Raw genomic sequence first — 13,042 nt, 5'->3', positions numbered from 1 at the left:
CAAAATACCATCCACTTTTTTCAAAGGAATGGAACAAATAATCCTAAAATTTGTGTGGAACCAGAAAAGACCCCGAATATCCAGAAGAATAATGAAAAAGAAAAGCAAAGCTGGTGGCATCACAATTCCAGACTTCAAGCTCTGTTACAAAGCTGTAATCATCAAGACAGTATGGTACTGGCACAAAAACAGACACATAGACCAATATAACAGAATAAAGAGCCCAGAAATGGACCCTCAATTCTATGGTCAACTAATCTTTGACAAAGTAGGAAAGAATGTCTAGTGGAAAAAAGACAGTCTCTTCAACAAATGGTGTTGGGAAAATTGGACAGCCACATGCAGAAGAATGAAACTGGACCATTTCCTTACACCACACACAAAAATAGACTCAAAATGGATGAAAGACCTAAATGTGAGACAGGAATCCATCAAAATCCTAGAGGAGAACACAGGCAGCAACCTCTTCGACCTCAGCCGTGGCAACTTCTTCCTAGAAACATCGCCAGAGGCAAGGGAAGCAAGGACAAAAATGAACTATTGGGACTTCATCAAGATAAAAAGCTTTTTGCACAACAAAACCAAAAGACAACCGACCGAATAGGAGAAGATATTTGCAAATGACATTTCAGATAAAGGGCTAGTATCCAAAATCTATAAAGAACTTATCAAACTCAACACCCAAAGAACCAAGAATCCAATCAAGAAATGGGCAGAAGACATGAACAGACATTTCTGCAAAGAAGACATCCAAATGGCCAACAGACACATGAAAAAGTGCTCAACATCGCTCAGCATCAGGGAAATCCAAATCAAAACCTCAATGTGATACCACCTCACACCAGTCAGAATGGTTAAAATTAACAATTCAGGAAACAACAGATGTTGTGAAGATGTGGAGAAAGCGGAACCCTCCTACATTGTTGGTTGGAATGCAAGGTGGTGCAGCCACTCTGGAAAACAGTATGGAGGTTCCTCAAAAAGTTGAAAAAAGCACTACCCTATGACCCAGCAATTGCACTACTGGGTTTTTACCTGAAAGATACAAACGTAGTGATCCTAAGGGGTATGTGCACCCCAAAGTTTATAGCAACAATGTCCACAATAGCCAAACTTTGGAAAGAGCCAAGATGTTCATTGACAGATGAATGGATAAAGAAGATGTGGTGTATATATACAATGGAATGTTATGCAGCCATCAAAAAACACGAAATCTTGCCATTTGCAACGACATGAATGGAACTAGAGGGTATTATGCTGAATGAAATAAGTCAGTCAGAGAAAGACTAGTATCATATGATCTCACGGATATGAGGAATTCTTAATCTCAGGAAACAAACTGAGGGTTGCAGGAGTGGTGGGGGGTCGGAGAGATGGGGTGGTTGGGTGATAAACATCGGGGAGGGTATGTCTATGGTGAGCGCTGTGAATTGTGCAAGACTGTGGAATCACAGACCTGTACCTCTGAAACAAATACTACATTGTATGTTTAAAAAAAAAAAAAAAAAAGAAGATAGTGGGGAGGGAAAAATGAAGAGGGGGGAATCGGAGGGGGAGATGAACCATGACAGACTATGGACTCTGAGAAACAAACTGAGGGGTTTAGAGGGGAGAGGGGTGGGGGGATGGGTTAGCCCGGTGATGGGTATTAAGGAGGGCATGTATTCAATGGAGCACTGGGTGTTATTCACAAACAATGAATCATGGAACACTACATCAAAAACTAATGATGTAATGTACAGTGACTAACATAATATAATAAAATTTAAAAAAAAAATGGTGAGATGGGGCAGGAAAACCCAAACAGACACCCTATGCAAAAGGAAAATTAGAATACAATGCAATAACTTCTCTGTAGCAATTCCAAATCCAGTCAGACATGTTGTCGAGTCCCCCAATCCTGGCAAAGGAGGAGGAAGAGTTGAGTCTGTTTCTGCTCCATGAGGGTGGTTTTCTCATCTCTAATCCTCTCTTATTCTCTGCTCTTAGCTCTACTATCTGCGGTATCTTTCTTTTTTAATAGGAAATGGACCATGTTTGCAGCCAAGTTGCTTTCTAGTGTTCTCCCTTGCCAAAAAATTTGGGATTCCAAAAACCTCTTTTCATTTTGAACTTTCACCTCTTTAGTTCAATCGGGCCATTACTCATATGACTCTTAAAACCGTGGGGTTCACTCTATGCCCTAAATTTCATAAACATAATTCTTTTTGAGACAGATCTCTTTCAGTTTGGGGTCTGTGAGATTGCTGTAGGATAATACCCTTAAGATTTTTAAAAGCCCTGGGGCACCTGGGTGGCTCAGTCATTAAGCATCTGCCTTTAGCTCAGGTCGTGATCCCAGGGTCCTGGGATCGAGCCCCACATTGGGCTCCCTTCTCAGCAGGAAGCCTTCTTCTCCCTCTCCCACTCCCCCTGCTTGTGTTCCTGCTCTCACTATCTCTCTCTGTCAAATAAATAAATAAAATATTTTTTTAAAAAAAGATTTTTAGAAGCTTTTGTCTTTTAAGAGGTTTTGGCATGACCTTAAATCTTTCCAAGGTACAAAGGATCTTATAACCACAACCTTGACTTAGCCTTTACCCTGAGGTTACTTCTTATTTCTAAAATCCTTGTGACAGTTGGAGAGACTGGAGAAATGGTAAATGAGAAACAGCTTTATCTTCCAACCCAGAAAGTACTGCATCTTCTATATTTTCTCAAAATTTTGCTTGGAAATTGAAAAATTCTATTTATAGCATTTCTCTAGCATTTTACATGTTATCATACAAAGATAGTACCCAACTGGCATTTTCAACATTCTATCAAGAGATCTCCTTAACCAGAGACACAAGCTCATTAGGGACATTTCTTGTCTTCCTAGTTAGTACAGGTGACATATTTGCCAGTTAGTCCATTACTACCTAACACAAGTCACCCTTTTCCCAGTCTCAACAAAAGAATTTTCTCACACATGTTTCAGCCTCCACCAATGGTTCTAACAGCCTCTTCACCACTTTTCCAGCATTGCCCACTACCTAGTCTCAAGACCAATGATACTTGTTTTTAATTTTTCTTCATAGCACCCAAGTCATGGTACCAATTTATGTGTTTTATAAATATATGACTATGTAACAAACACTTCCAAACTTAACAACTTAAAACAATTACGGTGTATCATTTCCCATGGATTTGTTGGCTGGCTGGCAGTTCCTCAGTTGGCCTCACCTGCTTGTGAGACTGCAGCCAGCAAATGGCCTGGCTTAGCCTAGATGACCTATCAGAGTATCGTTTACATGTTTGGGCTCTCATTGTGTTTGTCTAGAACTGCGGGGATGGCCAGGCTTCTCTTGTCACAGATTCCTGTTCATTACAGATTTTTTTACATGGTCATCTTTAGAGGGCATTTTTTCAAAAGAGCAAAAGCCACAAGTTCTCCAGGTTAAGCACAACATCACTTTCTGTTGGTCAACACAGGTCACATGGCCACTGCAGACTCAAAAGGCAGGGACTTCCCCTCTTCATGGGAAGATTATCAAGGTTACATTGCAAAAATACATGGGCACAAAGAGGAGAAGAGACATTAAAACCATCTTTTCAAATAATCTACCAGAGTAAGGAGAAATGTGAAGTGATGCAGTCTGATGCACTGCCCACCAATTACCACTCCTCACCATCTGTGAGGGGACACACTGAGATGCTTAGTGCATCCATTCAGCACATAAGACTTCCTTGGGAAGGCTGGAAAGAAAAAATGTACCTTGGAATGATCCTCAGGCAAGAGGAAAGAGGAAAGAGGGCAAGTTTCTCTTCCTTGCTCCCTTTCATCTCCAGTTTTTCCATGCTCAACATTTATCAAATGAAGAACTAATTGTCCCTTTGGGTTGAGTCATCTGTCCCCTCCAGTGGCTCCTCTAGATGCTAAATTCCACACCTCATGGGACAGCTGTCTTGTGGTCCTAGGCTTCAGACTGGTTCTGCAACCAGCATAGGCAGAACATGATCACAGCTCAACCAGAGGGCTGGACAGCACCTTGGGAAAGAGAAGGCTGTCAAGAGGATCTGAGGTGTACATAACATTTGTTTCTATCATAGGAAAATCTTGAACTGAAAGTGAAGGCAGGAGTCTATATGACAGGTAGGATCCCCTTAAAAGCAGATATTCATATAGATATTAAGGTAGGACGACAGAGCCCGAGCAAGATGAAAGAACTAAATATGATTAGTCATGGAACTCATGGACTACAATTGGAAGTCATGGAAATTCATAAATAGTTGAGGAAACTGGAAGGGAGCTGGGCATGGCCAGTCTGATAGAAGTAGGTGTGACTCCTTTCTAGAAGAAAACATTCTCAGCTTTAAGCCCCAGTGTTTGCACAATGAAAATTAGTCAGTTATGAGATCAAGAAAAAAGATCGCCAGGCACAGAGAAGCTCATCCACCCTATCAGTCCAAAGAAATAACAAAGAACAAATGTAGTTTCCAGAAGCTTTAGTCATGGAATCATCTGATACAAGTTTGTAAAACAACTATGAATGAAAGGTTTCAAAAATATCACAAAACCAGAGAGGTACAATAGACTATCAAAAATAAACAGGCAGATTTGGAAAACATCTAAATAGAACTTGTAGAAGTTAAAGATGATGAAAATTTAAAAATCAGTGAGTGGATTAACAGCAATTCAAACACAACTCAACTTAGAATCTGTGGAGCAACAATAGTAGTCTGAAACCAGTGAGTAATCTGTATATGAAGTGGGGGTGGGGTGTCTAAACCCTGTCACTCTAGAAATGTGTACCCAAGGTATGGGTACCCATAAAATGCTATGTTTTAATAATAAAAGTTAATAAAGGAATTTTCAGATAAACAAAAATGAGATAATCCGGTACAAGGACTTTTATTAATGAAATTAGAAATACTAGTTAGGTAAATCTTTTTAATTATATAAGCTCTCTTTATGAAAATTTTTAGATTTATTTATTTATTTTAGAGAGAGAGAGCACAAGGGGGAGGGGCAGGAAGAGGGAGAATATCAAGCAGACTCCACACGAAGCACAGAGCCCAACACAGGGCTCAATCTCAGGACCCTGAGATCACAACCTGAGCCAAAATCAAGAGTCAGGCACTTAGCCAACTGCACCACCCAGGCACCCCTCTCTTTATAAAAATTAAATTGTTCCTGTGGCAATGACCCTAGAAAGAAAGAGATGGACGCATAAGACACTACAAGGAACATACAACACTTAGATTTTTAAAAACGAGGGAGAGGAAAGAGGCAGAAATTGATCTGAGGTTTTGAGGGGTGAGTAAATTAGGATTTTCCAAAATAAAGCCATGAAAGCATTAGATTGAGTTTACTACATAATTTCAGTGAATTTGGCAAGATGCAAAAACAATGTTTTTATGTCCAACATAAAACAAAACATGAACCAACTAAGTGACCTTTTCTAGGGCACAACCAATGCAAATTTTGAATTGATTTGTTCTGAGATGTGTTTTGTCTCTAGATTAAAGTATGACTGGACAAGTATCTTTTTTTCAGAACAGCCCCCCTTAATAACAAATAAATACTCAACATGTTCAAAACATGGCTAGGCTATACTAGTATCAGACAAAAGAGACTATCAATCAAAAACTGTTACAAGAGGGATGCCTGGGTGGCTCAGTCATTAAGCGTCTGCCTTTGGCTCAGGTCAGGATCCCAGGATCCTGAGATTGAGCCCCACATCAGACTCCCTGCTCTGTGGGAAGCCCGCTTCTCCCTCTCCCACTCCCCCTCCTTGTGTTCCCTCTCTCACTGTGTCTCTCTCTGTCAAATAAATAAATAAAATATTTTTAAAAAACTGTTACAAGAGACAAAAAAGGATATTATATACTGATAAAAGTTTCCATTCAAGAAGATATAACAATTATAAACATACATGCACCAAACAAGAGTCCCAAATTATATGAAGCAAGTGTTGCCAGAATTGAAGAGAGAAAGAAACAATTCTGCAATAGTATTTGAAGAAGTCAATACATCACTTTCAATAATGGATAGAACATCTAGACAGAAAATCAATAATAAAGTAGAGAACTTGGACAGTGTTATAAACCAACTAGACCTAACAGATACATAGAACACTTCACTGAACAATAGAAGAATACACATTCTTCTCAAGTGCACATAGAACATTTTCTAGGGTAGACAATGTTAGGTCACAAAACAATTCTCAATACATTTAAAAGATTAAAATTGTAAAAAGTATCTTTTCTAACCACACTAGAATAAATCAATAACAGAAGGAAAAGAGAAATATTTATAAATATGTCAAAATTAAACAAACACTGCTGAACAGACAGTAAGTCAAAAAGAAATGAGAAAGTACTTAGAGATGAATGAGAATGAAAACACAACTTACCTAAACTCATAGGATGCAGTAAGGCAGTGATCAGAGGGAGATTTCTAACTGCAATGCCTATGTTAAAAAAGAATAAATATCCCAACTCAATAACCTCACTTTACACCACAAGGGACTAGAAAAAGAAGATCAAACTGAACACAAAGCTAACAGAAGGAAATAAACAATAGGGCTAAAAACAAATAAAGAATAGAGCACAATAGAATCAATAAAACCAAAAGTTGGTTCTTTGAAAAAAATCAACAAAATTGACAAACCTTTACCTAGACTGATAAAAAGAAGAAAATGAAAATAACTGCAATCAGAAATGAAATTGGAGATATAACTATTGACTTTACAGAAGTAAAAAGTATTATAAAAGAATTATATGGAAGATCCACTAGGTTGGCCATAATCAAAAAGAAGAAGGAAAGGGAGAAGAAGGAAATGAAAATAACGAGTATTGGCAGGATGTGAATTTGGAGAAATTGCAACACTTGTACATTGCTGGTAGAAATGTAAAATTATGCAGCACTGTAGAAAACAGTTTGGCAGTTCCTCAAAAAGCTTAACATAGAATTACTATCTACCCAGAAATTCCACTACTAGGCATATATCTAAAAGAAATGGAAAGAAGGACTCAAAACATATGTGTACACCAATGTTCATTACAGTATTACTCACAATAGCCAAAAAGAGGAAACAATCCAAGTGTCCATCAGTAGATGGATAAACAAAACGTGGTCTATACATCCAATGCAATACTATTCATCCATAAAAAGGAATGGAGTTCTGATATATGCTATGACCTGGATGAACTCTGAGGACATTATGCTGAGTGAAATAAGCCAATCAATAGGATAAATATTGTATGATTCTACTAGTATAAAATATCTAGAGAAAAAAATAAAACCTAGAATAAACAAATTAATAGAGACAGAAAGTAAATTAAAGGTTACCAGTGGGAAGGGTAGAGCAATGGAGAAATATTGCTTAATGGTTACAGAGTTTCTCTTTGGGATGATAAAAAACGTTTTGGATATAGATAGTGGCGATGGTTGCTCAACATTATGAGTGTAAACGATGCCACTGAATCATTTACTTTCAAAGGGTCAAAATGGTAAATTTTATGTTCGATGTATTTTACCACAAGAAAAAAATGGTTAGCAATCCAAGTTTCTAACAGTGGATAAATGGATACAAAAATTAGGTAACATTCATTCAACTGAACATTATGTTTCTACTTACTAATATGATGATTACCATTTAATTAAATATTAGAAAACAATTAAAATCTTGTAGGAGAATATTGACATGGGAAAATATCAGTGATATTGTATCAGTCAGGGTTTCCAGAGCAATAGAACTAGTAGGACATATATACATACATAGAGAGAGAGAGAGATTTCTTTTAAGGATCGACTTATGCAACTGTGAGACCTGGCAAGTCCAAAATTTATAGAACAGGACAACAGTCTGGAAGCTCAGGTAAAAGTTAATGTTGCAGTCTTAAGACTGAAGTTTGTAAGACTGGCTGGCCGGCCAGAAACTTCAGTTTTTGTTCTTAATGCCTTCAACTAACTGGATGAGATCCCCCAACATTATCAAGTGTAAGCTACTTAGTCAACCAATGGTAAATTTAATCACTTCTACAAAATATCTTCACAACAATATTGAGTGTTTGACCTAACAACTGGCCGTCATACCCTACCCAAATTAACATATAAAATTAACCAACACAGATATAGCACGAAGTTAAAAAAAAAAATCAGTCCATAAAAGGATGTGTATGATATGCTCCCATTATAAAAACAATTATCTATGTACACATACTTAGATATATTAGTAGACAAATATACTGCAAATGTATCGGTTTACCACTATTTATCTCACATTGGTAGGATTATAAGGCATTTTGTTTTGTCCTTGTGCTTTTCTGTATTCTTCAGTAATGTGCAGAGATTTGTGTTTGTTTCATAATTACCAATCAAAGTTAGTGTTTAAAGCTTAGATAACAGCATAGAAGAATTGTTATAATGTCATACCGAGTGCATGAAGTAGAATATTCTGATTATGTTTGAGTGATGGACACAAGAGAGATCATTCTCTTACTTTTTTCTTACCCAATTTTATTTAATCAATATATATTATTTTTTATACTGAAAACATTTGAAGATTTTGTACTAACATGTAAAATTATTGTTTATATAATCAGGTGAGAAAAAGCAAGATTCGGATTTGTACGTATTATGAGATTACAGACGCTTAAAAATATGTATAAGAACATATTAAGGAAGGAAGCACATCAAAATACTAATCGTGATTATGAGAGTTGAATTGGAAAGGATTTTTTCTATAAAAAATTTTCTATAATGTGAATATTACTTGTTCTATGAAATATTTTGAAAAACAATGACATGGGGACCCCCCGAGCACTTGGCTTTCCCAATTTGCAGCCTCATTTTCCTGTCCACAGCAGCCATTTTTCCAAGATGAGAGCTCGATTGCATCCAACTCTCTCCTGCCATGTTGGGAGGTCTTAGGAATCCAGGCCCACGTGGGGAATCCGAGGCTGCGCAAGCTGTGCAGGGAGGTGCTTGTAGATGTTTGCTAATTCAATTCAACTATGTTTTAGTCATTTTCAACCTACGAACTATACCTATGGGTCACTAAAATGAGAAGTCAGTTAAGAAAATTATTTTATTAGCACAACATAAACATTCCTACACCCTCCAGGAAAAGTGTACCCATCAATAACCAGGCATGATTCCTTCATCTAGTTCTGTTGGTGCTGTATGAGCTCCGGCTGCATCATCTTCTTCTGTGGTTCCATATTAACCAATGAAGTGCTTTTCATCTGGCTGGAGTTTTAAACCAAGGTATTGGTACCCTTTGTAAATGACTCATAAGTCTCATGGGCACGTGTGTGTGCACACACCCCTCCACACTCAATATGCATATATTTCTCCAGAATTGTTAGCTCAGAGGTTTGTGGGACAAACCCACTACCTACTTTTGTACTGCTCACAAAGAAAGAATGGTGTTTACATTATTAAAGGATGGCAAATTACATAGTATCTTTCATTTTGCCCCATGACTGACAAACCCTAAAGTATTTGTTATCTGGACCTTTGTCGAAAAAGTTTGCCAAGCCCTAGATTAGCTGATCTGCAACACTACATCTTTAAGAGTTTCCTGAAGATATATGGTAACATATATTTATAGTAATGCCTCAGTGGACCCTCAAGCTGTTGAACTTGCCCTTATTTCCCCTTACTATTTGTAACTTGCCCTTGAAGAGATCTGTGGTAATCTGCATTTTTTTTTAATTTTAGTATCTAATGTTCAGGACTTCCTGGAGGTTGGGATACAGGATTTAAAAAAAAAAAAAAAAGGCAAGAATGTGGCACTTAAAGCATCTTAAATTCTGCCTACTTAAGTTCTCTGGACAAGTTTTTCACTGAGTGTAGTAAAGTTTATTTAATTTCATCTGACTATATTTGCATTGAATTTTTTAAAATGTATACTTCTCCGAGCTTTGAATCCATCTTTTTTAAATTTTATTTTATTATGTTATGTTAGTCACCGTACAATACATCATTAGTTTTTGATGTAGTGATCCATGATTCATTGTTTTCATATACTTGAATCCATCTTACTCTCAATTGTGTCACTCTAGATTTAAGGACATGCATGGCTCTTCCTTACAGATCATTTGATAGGCAGAATTTTCAGTTGGGCAGTCCTCCCAAATAACTATATTGCATGGAATGTCTCTTTTTAATCTGTAAGCTTCACCTCACTCATTATTAAAATGATGGCTACTAGTAGCGATAATGATAGCTAAACAAAAGCACTTAAACAACAGCCATGTAGATGTTTGCTGTTGTTCTTCTACTTCTCTCCTGTCAGCTTCATGGACTCGGCTTATTACAGTTAGCTTAAACTGTGTGAACAATATAGACCTCATAACTTCAAAGTCTCACGGAACAGTAAGTGTGCTTCTTGCTCACCAAACATTCCTGGCAGGACTTTAGTCCTGGACGAGGTGGCTCTCTTCCATGCAGGGACCTGGGCTCCTTCCACCTTAGGAAGGTCTGTCTCCTGGGGCTTCATTGTAATCTGCAACCAGAAAGCAGAAAGAGAAACCATAGGCAGCAGTCACGGGAGATTTATACAACGGCCATAGAAGTGGCCCATATTCTGTGGGCGTAAATTCCTGTAGAAAATGTCATCACACTGTGGACCTGCAGATCGATTTTTGCCACATCTCTTGTACACTTTGTACTTTTCTCATTGTAAGGTATGTGTGTTTGTCTCATCAATCTGAAACCATATGAGTAAGGGTATTGCTTTACTTGTCACATCTTCTAAAGCGCAAATCCCTTGCTAAGGGCATCCATACATGTTTTCAGTAGAATAATGCTCCTACTCTGCAGGGATTGATGTTAACACTAAAGAAGTTTTCTTTTCTTTCCTACTGTTAAGCCCACAATCATCCAATTATATAGAAATGCCAATAATAAAAGAGAAACAATGTAAATCTGATTAAACAAGTATCACTGATATTCACAGGAGAAAAATATCTGGAAGCTATGGCTGATAACTGTAAAACTAAAGCACCAAAGAGAAACTGGCAAATGCTGTTGTCCTTGGGAATTGGCATTTTTGAAGCCAATTTAAGAAACAAAGTGAAGTTAAATAACAAATGGGGAAGACCTATTTTATTGGAAATTATCCAAGCCTGACAGAATATAAAGAACTTCTGTATGAGAACCGTGTAATAAAACCATGGTTTAGTATCAAACTCATTGTCATTTACAAAATAAATAAATAAATAAAATGCCAATTTAGTCAAATTTATTTCTCCATTTCACATTTTGTCTTCTTGAAATTTAATCATTTATCTGCATCAGGAGACACAGCAAGGTAAAGGGTCTCTGTTAAAGTCATCCTCATTTCCTCAAATTTTGTTTGTGGGTGGGAAGAAGGTCACTGTTTTCCTTGGTCTTTGAATATCCTGTCTGCCTTCTTCTGGTTTCATTAGCAAAGACGATGAGCATGGCAAGAAAATAACAGTGAACGGCATCACTACTACCTGTGAGAACGATGAAGACGTTCCTGGTGTGAACCACACGTGGAGTGAATAAGGCTATTTCCAGGGGCAGGAACCTAGCCCAGTGTCATCTGGACACCATTAACTCAAAAACCAACAATTCACAAAAGTCTTCAAAACAAATACAGGAAAGGGGGCGGGGGACAGGTGAAATACATGAAGGGGAAGAAGCGCTACAGACTTCCAGTTATAAAATAAATAAGGGGGATGAAAAGTACAGCATAGGGAACATAGTCAATTAATTGTAATAACTGTACAGTGACAGATGGTAACTACTCATTGTGGTGAACTTTTCCCAATGCACGTAATAGTGGACTCACTATGTTGTACATCTGAAACTAATGTAATATTTGATATCAACTATGCTTCCATTAAAAAAACATACTGGGCTTCCAATTTAGCAGATATATAGGGGAACACATCTCATTTCCTTCTTTTCACCCTGTTGAAAGCCACCATCTGAGTATTTCTTTATGGGGTTGAGAGCTCTGTGCTTTTGAAGCCCCCCAGGACTGTTGCCTGAGCCTCAGCCTTGCAAAATCAAGGGCCACATTTAAGAGCTCACCTGGAGGTGGTGGGCTCAGGCTGTGGGAAGCAGAAACAGAAGACAGCTGAATGAGCAAGGAAGAATAATTACTTGAAGCGGCTCAGGACATAAGCTTATTTTTTAATGACTTCTAAAGTCTCTTTTCACTCACTTTGATGTTTATGATAAATTATTTTTAATAACAATTCAATAATAACTCAAAACTAATATTTTAAAAGTTAAAAAAAGCAAGGCATCAATAAAACTCCCAGCCACCCCTCCCACATCAAAAAAAGACAAACAAGCATAAAAGCATAACATTCATAATGCAGATATCAAACCCGACCAATATGGTAAATTTTTTAGTTCCTCTTTTTAAATTATGTGATTCCTTCTCAGGATGATGTACTACTAGGCTAACTCAAAACCAAATGGCTATAAAGTCCAAAGCAGTCACCATAAAAGACAGTTAAATCATTGATTTATCATCCATTGGTTGGGAAGTAATATATATATTTATCAAGGTTATAACAGTATAAATGTCATTTCCCTTTGGAAGACAGAGTTCAATTACATTTATTTTCCATTTATATTTTTAGATCCTTAATTCAAGAGAAAACAAGTGAAGGCCTAAATTTTAGATCATCAGTTGTACAACTGCGAAATAAACATCTGTCACCAATATATGAAGATTAAAATTGTATCTCATGGGTTTTCACAGCCACAAAATCACACCGGTTCCCTTGCACCTCAAATTTTTGGATGGTCTCCATTTTTGGAGAAAAGATAATTACCTACATGGTGGGGTTTTGTAGTTCCCCTCCTGTGGCCCTAAATCCCAACATCCTTCCACAACAGAGTGAAATGTCAACTTAGAAATCCATCCATTGATCATGAATTCTACATAACCAATAATTATTTCTTTAAAATAATTGAGGAATCCTGCTGCAAGGATCACTTTGCAAATCAGGAAAGGGAGAGACCTGTCATGGCTCAGCCAAGTCACATAACTCATGACAGACAGCAACAAGACTCCTATTCCCC

The 13,042-nt window shown here is 37.4% G+C and overlaps 1 long non-coding RNA gene across 1 annotated transcript in view; it reads right to left on the bottom strand.

The window, feature by feature from the left end:
- The window catches only part of LOC118544495 (uncharacterized), an 80,700-nt gene extending 70,220 nt beyond the window's left edge, over positions 1-10,480 (bottom strand). Inside the window, exon 1 of the long non-coding RNA XR_004921623.2 lies at positions 10,370-10,480. This is a non-coding gene — a long non-coding RNA (uncharacterized LOC118544495). The remainder of the gene's footprint in view (positions 1-10,369) is intronic.
- Between the last annotated feature and the right edge of the window lie 2,562 nt (positions 10,481-13,042).

The sequence above is a fragment of the Halichoerus grypus genome, chromosome 5, assembly GCF_964656455.1.
Source record: "Halichoerus grypus chromosome 5, mHalGry1.hap1.1, whole genome shotgun sequence".
Taxonomy (NCBI): domain Eukaryota; kingdom Metazoa; phylum Chordata; class Mammalia; order Carnivora; family Phocidae; genus Halichoerus; species Halichoerus grypus.
This window is presented reverse-complemented; position numbering and strand designations above follow the sequence as displayed.